We start from the raw sequence: 12545 nt of genomic DNA, 5'->3' as shown, positions 1-12545 counted from the left end.
TCTAACCTTTTTTTAACACTGTCCTGAGATTTTGGAGATGTTCCTTGTCATCCTTACTGGTAGGAATGATGTCATTCAGGAAACACAGTGCACGGACAGCCTTATGAATGTCATTTCCACTGGAGTTATCTTTTCTCCTGTATAAGTTTTTATTTAGATATCTGCAGGCTTCAGTTCAATATGTTTATAATGCCACTCAAACTCATTTTGTGAAATGACTGAAACAGTTGAGCCAGTGCCCAATTTATTTTACTTCTATTTACTTGCCATTTACTTTGGTGTAAGCCAAATTGCTTGTCTCTTGTTAGCTTTCACATTGTAAATCTCAAGTCCATATCAGACTTACCATTTTCAGATTTTTCATTAACAGCATATCAGATTAGTGCTCGTTTTGAAACTGCAACTTGACTGTTTAACTTTTTCTCTTCTCTGTGCAGTCCATTGATTTTTGTCTGCTTGACATGCTCTTTGTATGTGTTCTACTTTGCTGCATTGCTCTGATGTACATCAGCCCTGCCACAATGGTAACATGATTTGTTCAGCCAGGCTGGTTTCTGTTTAGACATTGCAATTTTGTTCATGCTCACTTTCATTCCTGACTGTAACCCAATTGTGTCAGTCTGCTGTTTACATTGATACAGCTATTTCAACTGCTCTTTTAAATATAACTTGTGCTTCAGTTAGGAGCCATTTTTGAATGCTTTCTTGTAAGATTTCACAAACTAAATGATCCTTGAGTGTACGACTAAGCCAATTACGGAACTGACAATGCTCAGACAATCTCTTCAATTCAGTTACATAAGTTGAAATGGACTGATTTTCCTCTTGACTCTGTTTATGAAACCTAAAGCATTCTGCAATCAACAGTAGTTTCAGTTCTAAATGTTCCTGCATTACTTTCATAACATCTGCAAAGTTAATTTTGACTGGTTTGGTTGGAGCAGTTAAACTTCTAAGCACATTATATGCTTTTAAATCCAATACATGGAGCAAAATTCTATTTACTTTAAAATACTGCTCAATTAGCTCAGTATACATGAACCAGTAATTTCTTGAGCTACAGGCTGCATCTATCTTTCTGGTATAGTCTGCTCCCCAGATCAAATCTTTTTAACCTGGTCAAAATTTTGTGAGCTTCTGATAATGACACAGGAGGAAGTTACCTGATCTATCAGTTCTCTGGTGAGCATCATATTCGCCATGCTCCTCCCATCCCATTTCCCTGCACCCTTGTAATTCACTTTTCCTCACACATGCCCATTGTTGTGTCTGTGCACAACTACATATCAATTAAATAAAAGCACGCACGTGGGAGATGGCTTTATCTGGTTCATTTACAGTACATTGCACTGACAGAGAGAACAATACGTATGTGTAGACAACAGAGCAATACGTAGTGCTAAGGGGAGGGGTGATCATTGCTCTAAAAGAAATAGATCCATACATTACACTTCCTTCCTCTTTTGATTAGTACGACATAAAACCTTATATGTTCAGAACATTCAATTTCCCTTACATAAACCCATATTCAAATAAATATCCTTTCACAATAACAGTCCACAACTAACTTCACTGTTCTAAAGATTCAGTCTTTTGGGTGGCACTCTGATTCTTTCAGGATAGCACCTCTGGACCCGAGGAGTGGCAATAGGTTTGGCAAGTGTCTTGTCAATGATAATGCTCTTGTTGCGCCTCTGGACCTATGGAGAGGTATCAGGTTTGGTAGGTGTCTTTTCTAAGACAATATTTTCAGTTTCCCATGTCACTTTGCTGTCAGTGACATCATAAGACTGTAAGACCATAAGACAAAGGAGCAGAAGTCGGCCATTCGGCCCATTGAGTCTGCTCCGCCATTTTATCATGAGCTGATCCATTCTCCCATTTAGTCCCACTCCCCCGCCTTCTCACTGAGTGGTAAGTCTGGTGATTGTAATTTGTCTGTCTTGTTGGATGCCATCAACTCAGGTGTGTTCTTTGGTTGAGCATCCAGTATCTGGTCCACATGACATCTCCATGTCTGATCTCTAACATCCACTGTGTACACCAATGGTCCAGTTGTCCTAGCTATCCTACCAGGTGTCCACTTGTCTGCTCAGTAATCACACACTAGGACTTCCTGTCCAATCTCAAAGCTCCTTGCTGCTTTACTTGGCAACTGGCTGAGTTGTTTATTCTGCACTTCCCTCCATAGATCTGGTTTCAGGAGGTCTATGCGAGATCTCAGATTCCTGTTCATGAGCAGCATTACAGGTGTTTGATTTGTCTTCACATGAACAGAGTTCCGATACACAAAAAGGAAGCTGTCCACCTTGTGCTGTAGAGAAATGTCCTCCTTGTCCATCACTTTAGTGGACTGCTTGAAGGTTTGGATAAACTTTTCAGCTAACCCATTTGTTGCTGGGTGATGAAGAGTTGACTTGAAATGTCTGATACCAATTTTCTTCATGAACATTCAAAATACTTTTTACGTGTATTGTGATCTGGTGTCACGCACAATTTGCTCTGGTAAGCTGTTTCTGGCGAAGATTGTTCTCGGAGCAGAGATAGACTTTGTTGAGGCCATGCCCTAAAGTCCATCTCTAAAGTCAATGTACTGGGAAAATTTGCTCAGTTCCACAATGTATTGAGAAATGCTTTCATCTTTTGACTGGTTCCTTTTGTAAAATTAAAATCTCTCAGCTATTGCCAGCAGTTTAGGGCTCAAGTGAATTTGTAAAATTGTAACAATTTCATCAAATGTCTTTCTAGCTGACTTTGCAAGGGTTACTAAATTGCATGAGAGACTATATGTGCATGTTCTTGGACCCATTAAGCTAAAAAGCGCAGGGGCTTTCTTTTGCTCCTCCACGTTGTTCACATTACAATACTGTTCAAGCTTCTTGATGTATGACTCCCAGTCTTTATTAGTGCTATTGAATTTGTCAACTTTCTCGACTGAAGCCATTGCCACGTTATTTTCACTTTAAATTCAATGCAACTTTCATTATTACTCACGGGACTTTCAGCTTTCTCCTACTGTTTAACTCTCACTGTAACTGCTGTTGCAGTTTATGATATTTTCTGACATTCACAGTCGTAGTCATCACCAATTTGTTGTGTCTGTGCACAACTACATATCAATAAATGCACACATGTGGGAGATGGCTTTAACTGGTGTATTCACATTGCAACGACAGAGGAACAATGTGCATGCTTAGACAACAGATCAATACCCATCATTCCGCTTTGATTCTTTTTGCCTCGAAACTACATGAAAGTGTAAGTTAGTGTAGCCAATTATAACACCAGCACGTCTTTACAATGTATGAGGAAATCTAAGTTCCCAAAGGAAACCCGTGAGATCACATAGAGAACTCTGCACAGATAGACAATAGAACAGTACAGCAGAAGAACAGGTCCCTTGGCTCACAATGTCTGTACAAACTATTTGCCCTCAAGTGGTCTACATCCTTCCATTTCTTGTCTATTCATGTGTCTGTCTGAATGCCTCTTAGCACTGAGGTCAGAATTGATTCCAGGTTGCTGATGGGCTGTGTCATTGTGCTATATGCTCAGTTATATTCTCTCCCACATCTATGAATTCTTAACAGACTTAATTCAAACCTAATAGACTTCAAGTGTCAAGTTTTGCCTACTCCCTCCATTTGTTTAAGTCATCACGATTCATATTCCAATGCCATCAACAAACTTTAAAAAATTACATTTTGCATTCCTCCAAATGATTGATAGTATTATGAATAGATCAAGTCCAAGCAATAATTCCTGTGATACTTCATTACTTATCCTGAAAAAAACACATTTATTCCTGTTTCCTGTTTTGTGTCTACCAAACAATTTTCAATTTATGGAAATGCATAACTCATAATACCATCCACTTTAAATTTGCACGGTAAACTTCCATGTGCAACTTTAAAAAAAAATGCAAGTACACTCAAGCTGCTGGTTCTCTTTTATTTATTCTATCAGTTATTTTACAAGAAAAAAAATTCCAGTTGCTTGTTAAACATAATTTTTGTAATATATGGATCTACTTCTTTTAGAGCAATGACCCCTGCCCCCCCACCACAGATTAATCTGTTTTCTGTGTATGCACTGCTGTCAACATGAATGCATCATTTAAAGCCAACTTTTGCATCGTGCGTGCTTTTATTTAAATGTAAGTAGTTACGCGCACAGACACAACAAATGGAGGAGGAACACAAACCTGAATGTCAGAATATCTCATGAACTGCACCAACAGTTATGGGACGAAAGAGCGGTAGTTAAACAGCACGAGAAAACCATGTGAAAGACGTGCTGAATTTAAAGTGAAAATAACATGCCGATGGCTTCAGTTGGGAAAGTTGATGAACTCGATAGCCACTAATGAAGGCTTGGAGATGTATATTGAGAAGATTGAACTGTATTGTAATGTGAACAATGTGGAGGAGCAAAAGAAAGCCCCTACAGTTCTTAGCTTAATAGGCCCAAGAACATACAGTCCTATGCAACTTAGTAACCCCTGCAAAGCCAGGAAGCAAAATGCTCGACAAAATTGGTACGATTTTAGAAAATCATTTGAGCGCTAAACCGTTGACATTAGCTGAGAGATTTAGATTTCACAAAATGAACCAATCAGAAGATGAAAGCCTTTCTGAATACATCGTAGAAAGCCAAAAACTTTCTCAGTACTGTGACGTTGGAGATGGACTTTCTGATGCATTAAGGGACAGGCTTATATATGGCATGCACAGTCAACGCGCTCAAATGAGGCTACCGTCCGAAAGAGACCTAACCTTAGAAAAGGTATTGACTATTGCAATATATTTAGAAGCTGCAGCGAAGGATGCAGCAGAACAGGAGATTAGAGTGTGAAATGCACAAAATGACCCTGAATTGAGCAAACAAGCCAAAAATGTTATTGATCTGGCAAATCCTCCCATGATGCAAATGACACACACAAAATGCTGGAGGAACTCAGGAGGCCAGGCAGCATCTATGGAAAAAATACAGTCATCATTTCGGGGCGAGACCCTTCAGCAGGACTAAGAAAAAAAGATGAGGAGTAGATTTAAAAGGTGGAGTAGGGTAGAAAGAAATACAAGGTGATAGGTGGAAATGGGAGAGGGAGGGACGAAGTAAAGAGCTGGGAAGTAGGTTGTTGAAAGATATACAGGGCTGGAGAAAGGGGAATCTAATAGGAGACCATAGGCCATGGAAGAAAGAAAAGCGAGGAGGAACACCAGAGGGAGGCAATGGGCAGGCAAGGGGATAAAGTGAGAGAAGGTAAAGTGAATGGGTAATAGTGAAGGGGGAGGGGCGGCAATACCAGAAGTTTGAGAAATCGATATTCACGCCATCAGGTTGGAGGCTACCCAGAGGGAATATAGGGTGTTTTTCCTCCAACCTCATATGGCATTATCATGACAGTAGAAGAGGCCATGGATTGACATATTGGAATGGGCATGGGAAATGGAATTAAAATGGGTGGCCACTGGGAGATCCCACTTTTTCTGGTGGACAGAGCACAGGTGCTCAGCGACGTGGTCTCCCAATCTATGTCAGGACTCGCCAATGTACAGGAGGTCACACTAGCAGCACCAGATCCAGTATATGACCTCAAAAGACTCACAGGTGAAGTGTCACCTCACCTGGAAGGACTGTTTGGGGCCTTGAATGGTATTAAGGGAGGAGGTGTAGGGAAAGGTGTAGCACTTGTTCCCCTTGTAAGGGTAAGTGCCAGGAGGGGATGAATGGGCAAGAGAGTCACGTAGGGAGTGATCCCTGCAGAAAGCAGGAAGTTGTTGGGGGGGGGTGGAGGGAGGGATAGATGTGCTTGGTGGTGGGGTCCCTTTGAAAATCCGGAGGTTCCAGAGAATTACGTGCTGGAAGCAGAGGCTGGTGGGGTGATAGGTGGGGCAAGTAGAATCCTATCCCTGTTAGGGTGGCAGAAGGATGGGATAAGAGCAGACATGCATGAAATGGAAGAGATGTGGTTGACAGCAGTGTTTTTTCCTCCAGTCCTGTCGAAGGGTCTTGGCCCGAAACATCAACTGTACTTTTGTCCATAGATGCAGCCTAGCCTGCTGTGATCCTCCAGCATTGTGTGTGTGTGTTGCTTGAGTTTCCAGCATCTCTTGTTTATGATGCAAATGACTGTTGGTTCAAAGAAAAAGTCTGCAGAAAGTGTCACTGACAAGTTCACATCGAGAGAATGTGCAAAGCAGACTAAAAGCATAACCTAGTGAAAAGTCTCAAACACAAAACGAAGCAAATGCATAAAATAACCAAATGTAAAATTGAATCAGACAACATAAAGTCTGACAAAGGTGAACTGTCATGTCTAAAACTTCATAGTATGTATTACTGAAGCAGATCACTATATAATATGGATCACAACAGATGTGTCTGGTGCAAAAATGTAAATGAACCTGAATACAGGGCCAGCTTTGTCTATAATGCCAGAGGCTGACTACAAAAGACTGTTTCCTAAGATACTATTAGAGAAGAACTCAGTGATGGTAAAGACTTACACAGGCAAAAAAGTGTTTCTCAATAACAAACTGAAGCTGTATGTGATGTATGAAGGCTAAATACAGTAGTTAAAGCTTTACATATTGAAAAGTGGAGGGCCACTACATTTCAGATGTGTATGGTTGAGAAAAGTCCAACTAGACTGCCAGTCATCGATGATCTCAATGTGGCATCAATAGGCAAATGGTAGCACTAACCGGAGACTGTCACACCTGCTTAATGCTGACAAGGTGTTTGAGAAGAGAATAGATAAACAGATTGAAAACTTCGCCAAAAGGTGTTCGGGATGCCAAAAAGTTCAAAATGCATCCCCATGGGCATCCATTACACCCATCGGAGTGGCTGTCTTCACCATGGTAAAGAGAACATATTGACTTTGCTGGGCCATTCATGGACTCCATGTTCCTAGTTGCTAATGGATGCTCATTTGAAGTGGCCAGTGGTTATACCAATGAAGTCAACCACCTCAATAAGAATGTCTCCACCGTCACCAGAAATGGCTTACCAGAACAACTTGTGAGTGACAACGGACCACAATATACATCAGAAGAATTCTGACTGTTCATGAAGAAAATTGCCATCAACATTTCAAGTCAGCTCATCAGCCAGTAACAAACGTATTAGATAAAATGTTTATCCAAACCTTCAAGAAGTCCATTAAAGAGATGGACAAGGAGGATATTTCTGTACAGCACAACGTTGATGACTTCCTTTTATGTGTATCGGAACTCTGTTTATGTGACGACAGACCAAAAACTTGCAACGCTGTTCATGAACAGGAATCTGAGATCTTGCATAGACCTCCTGAAACCAGGTCTCTGAAGGGTAATACAGAATAAACAGTTCAGCCAATAGACAAGTAAGGCAGCAGGAACAATAAAATTGGACAGGAGGTCCTAGTGTGTGATTACTGTGAAGACAAGAGGGCACCCGGTAGGATAGCTACAAGAACTGAACCACTGATGTACACAATGGATGTTGGAGATCAAACATAGACACGTCATGTAGACCAGATACTCGATGCTCAACCGAAGAACAGAGCTGAGTCGATTACATGCAACAAGATGGACACATTACAATCACAAGACTTGCCTCTCAGTGATGATCATGCCATTGACAGCAACATGACATGGGAAACTGAGAATGTTGTCTTAGACAGGACACCTACCAAACCCAATCACACTCCACAGGTCCGGAGGGACTATCCTGAAATAAAAAAGAGCGCCACCCAAAAGACTGAATCTTTAGAACCGTGAAGTTAGCTTCGGACCATTATTGTGAAATCATGTTTATTTGGAATATGGGTTTATGAATGTTGTGTACATATTCAGTTTTATGTTGCATTAATCCAAGGGGAAATGCAATGTATGAATCTATTTCCTTTAGATCAATGACCCGCCCCTTATCACTATGTATTGATCTGTTGTCTATGCATGTGGAGTTATCTCCCTCTCTCTCACTGCAATGTGAATACACCAGTTAAAGCCAGCTTTCACGTGCGTGCTTTTACTTAATTAATATCTAGTTGTGCACAGACACAATTTCCTTTTCAGATGTCCATATTGACTTTGGAAAGCTTAAGTGCAAAGCAATACATGTTTGGTTGTCCTTTAGAAAAGTTCACCCGCAAATATTAAACTTCAGCCTCAAGCATGTCCCTGTTGACAGTGAGATTGCTTGTAGTGTACTACAGCCTGCAGCTTTCTGGAAGTGTAGACTTCTGGATATATCGGAAAGGACCATTCATTATGCTGAAAGAAGTGGCACTGTTGGCTGTCAGTAAGGGACTTATTTACAGGAAACAAGTTTTTTCAATGCAGATTACTATCATCTGTGATTATCGAAGTTAACAGGTATGTATCCAATTTGAGCAGGTCGTGACAAAGCGGCCATAGTAAGAATTCTCACAATGCAAAAGCTGTACACGACCTATGTCCTATATGGTGTGTCTCCAGTATCTTTCATATCCCATGAGAATGGGAGAATGCCATGAGTATATGTGCAGTCGGATTTCAGCACAAGGTACCTTTATGTATTACATTAATATATATCTTCACATATTAATATATTTGTAGAAATATATATTAATGTAATACATTGGAATGGAGATTTAACTGTTTGCTAAATGCTGGATTGCGTATGAAAAGCTGATATGTGGAATTACCACAGTGCTGTAATACACAAACCTGTAATTATTTTAGGATGTTTGCTTGGGAAAGTGCAACTCAATGATACATTTCCCTCAGGCAATTATTTGCACCAGATTATTAAGCAATTTTAATTTAAGTGTTTGCATTTATTCAGAGTGTTTGTAAATACCCTTCGTTTGTATGCAGAGGTATAATACTGGCAGATAAAACCCCTGCCCCTGCACAGTGAGGTGGTGCTAACTGGAATGAAGGCGAGAGGCAGAAGTCACAACTGTGTGTGTGTGTGTGTGTGTGTGTGTGTGCATTTCTAATGTAAGTATGAAAAATATAAGACTTATAGAATCTTCTGAAGGTTTTGCTTTCCTACAATGAGTATTTCTCAGTCTCCTGGAATCCTCACAACTCTGACAAATTGTACTCTAGCTCCTGCATGCAATTTGCTTTATACCATTGTGAGGATCAAAGGCTGTCTCATTTATGTAAATATTAAAATGATTTGGCATCTTCTCTTGGAAAAAATAATGATACATGGCTGCTCATGTTGCATATATGGCAGATATATTTGATCAGATTTGAATCCACCTTTACAGAGCAGAAGGCATAATTGCTTTCAGCAACTGCAAAATTGCTGCATTAAAATAAAACAATTTTCTCTGTGGATCAAACATGTTTGAAATAGTCATGTTTCATAATGGATTCTGTCTGCTGAAAAGCAGTGCAAAATATACCAGTAATTGACAAAATCAGACACAAGATTCTGTGATTACTTCAAAGATAGAAAACTCAATGGGAAAGAATGGATTATGGCATTCTCTTGAAGCTGCACTGGAAATTATGAACGCATGAGGTGGAAAGAGTTTCAACTGACCATTTTATCTTGTATTTCTGACTTACTGAAGAAACATTCTAAGATGGTCCTTTCAGCCTTTGGCATGGAGCTGCTTCTGATATCCTTCTGATATCCTACTTTTGCCTTTCCTCTGGAGAATATACTACTTCTGTTTCTCATTTCATAATAATCACGTTATTTTTCAATGCAACATTCTTGTTGAAAATAGGATTCACTACCTTGACTCAAATAAAAAATAAAATCAGGGCAAACTGAATGCGTGTGACCTTCAGTTTATGTTGATGACAAACCAAGCTACAAGAAACGAGTCAAAGAAATTCAAGATGAGGTATCTCATAATATGTAATATCAAATTTATTATACAACAGAATTTGTACCAGATATGAATATATAGTTTATATTTTTTAGCAGCATTTAATCTTTTAGTGTTGTGTTTCTGGTGTTCTTTTCAAACTGCACAATGATAAATGTTGCTTAGGGCTAATGGATGTTTCTATTGCTGGTAGTCTTTTATTTTTGTTACTTATTGTTGCCTTGTTGAGCTGTTTACCAATTTTGAGGTAGACTGATCCTATTTGTTTTCCGCATTGGTATAGGTTATTAGTGTTAAGAAATTGGGCTTTGTAAAAAAAATTGCTGAGAACTATTGCATTGGTCTATTGAACTGGTCAGTCTTTTCTCACAGGATAAACATTATTCATGACATATTCTTGGTTGGTTAGGGCATATTTTCCAGTATGCCAGGTAATAAAATTACTTTATAATGTAATATTAATAGGGTTTTTAAGTTAATGTATGAAAAATAATTCATATAAAATGGGATGACTTTCCAAGTAAATAGAATAAACAATATAATAAAATAATCATTTCTGCTGAATTTTTATTGTGGTGATTGAAAAAAAAATATATTAGAAAGGAAGCAATATTTATTGGTGCAGGAACATATGTAAATACTACACAAACACAACGGAAAGATGGACATCTGTTCTAGCTACATATATTCCTAAAATACATGGAGACAGTTAAATTATAAGCTAAATGTTAGAAAAGTACAGATTTTTAATACTTCAATTTTTAATACTAATCACCACATTAAAGACATTTTGGGGACAATAAACTATAGTAGGTCAGGGAAAGATTATATTTAGTTCTTCATATGTTTCAGGTGTAATCATTTTTGAATTAAGATTGAATAGCAAATAAACTGACATATTTGCTACACCGATACTTCCTTTGCTATACCAGGCAATTGTATGGTCTCAGATGTTTAATGCTGTTCATTCCAGAAATGTTTTTTCATCTGTACACTTTTCTTTACTCAAGTGAACAACATCTAACCAGCACTTATTTTACAAACGACAATCTATGCATTGTCAGAGGATCATTCAGATGAGAATTAAAACCAAGACACTTTATTCTCTGATGTAAAAGATGTCTTGGTTAGGTTGTGAGGAACAGTGATTGTACCCATTCCCCAGGCAGTGATTATCCCACATAGCTACCAATGAAAGATAACATTAAGAAATCTGTACAATTAATGTCTCACCCTATGTTGTGTTAAAATATCCTTATATAATACAATGTCATGTATTTTTGTCTCATTTAACAGCATTGCTGTTTAAAAGATCAGTTATAATTTACAGGAAGCCTGGAGTTTATGTTTCCAAAGACCATTGAGATCCAAAATGCCACCAATATACTAATTTATTTGAAGATATAACAACTAATTATGATACACTGCCTTATTATGGTGCATCATAACTCCAATGCACCAACACCTGAATTGAACATCGATGTGTTTAGAACCAGAGTCCTGGATTTACAATAAAATTAGACACTACAGAAATAGCCAGCAGAGCAGGGTGTCTCGTGACAGAAAAACAGAGTTAACATTTCAGGTTGATGGTTCTTTGACAGAACTTGTTTCATCGGATAAAGATTTTGAGTAATTAACCTGAAACGTTAGCTGTTTCTTTCTCTACAAATGCAGATTAAACTCTTGAGGATTCCCAGCATTTTAATTTTAATTTCATGTTTTCAACTTCTACTGCAACTTAATTTTTCTGCAGGACATAATAAATGGATGCAAGTAGGTACTTTGTTGGTTAATGTCATGACTGAAGCTTATTAATGAGCATTTTTAAAACAGCTTTTAAAATTGTTTTTTAATGAGTTTAAATTTAACTTGAGTTCCTGGGAAACTGACCAGGGAAATGGTGAAATATCATTTCTAGTGGGTTTTACAAATTATTATAGTCCCACCTGACTAAAAACTTGATTGCACCTGGTGTCTCAATGCCCTCTAGCAAACAATTGAAAGTGAGTGCTTTTGAAGATGGAGCTTTGTTCAGCCTCTGAGGATTCTGAGCTGACAAGATTCAGATGAAAGACTACTTGGCATTACGTATGAGGAAGGCACTCAGCATCTCTAGCACCAACAACTTGTGTGGTGACCTATGCACAGGCAAGACACAATGCAAGAGAGGTTGATATTGAATTGGCACTCAGAAAGAATAATGGGCAAGATATGAGGGTGATACTAAAACATAGTCCATTTCAGCATTACTGTATTATCTAATCATAATTCAAACAACATAGCTTTTTGTCAGTGCATAAAAACAAAAAGAAAACTGCAGATGTTGGAAATTCTAAGTAAAACTGGAAAAAAATGCCAATGGGAGGGGAGGAGAAAATGGCGGCGCGATGCAGTGCGTGCGGCCACTCCAAATTGATATCGTATTTGTGAAGTAGGATGCCATGCACAATCCTGATTTGATGGAGACAGCCGTGGGAAGTACAGAGGAACATCTGGAGAAACTTCTGAAATGCCTGCTGCTACTGTGCGATCAAGAATCTCCAGAGGGGAAGACCCCAAATCCTTGGCTTTGCCTACTGCCTGTTGTCGGGGCCGGGGTCGAAGCGCTCGGCAGAGATGGTGCTCGGTGCCTGGTGTCGGAGAGCTGGTCGCAGACTCAAAGTTTTTGGACGGACTCGGAGTCGGACTGTGGTCGGGTGCTTCCAGGATGCTGCAT

The sequence above is a fragment of the Mobula birostris genome, chromosome 15 (genome assembly GCF_030028105.1).
Source record: "Mobula birostris isolate sMobBir1 chromosome 15, sMobBir1.hap1, whole genome shotgun sequence".
NCBI classification, from domain to species: Eukaryota; Metazoa; Chordata; class Chondrichthyes; order Myliobatiformes; family Myliobatidae; genus Mobula; species Mobula birostris.
This window is presented reverse-complemented; position numbering follows the sequence as displayed.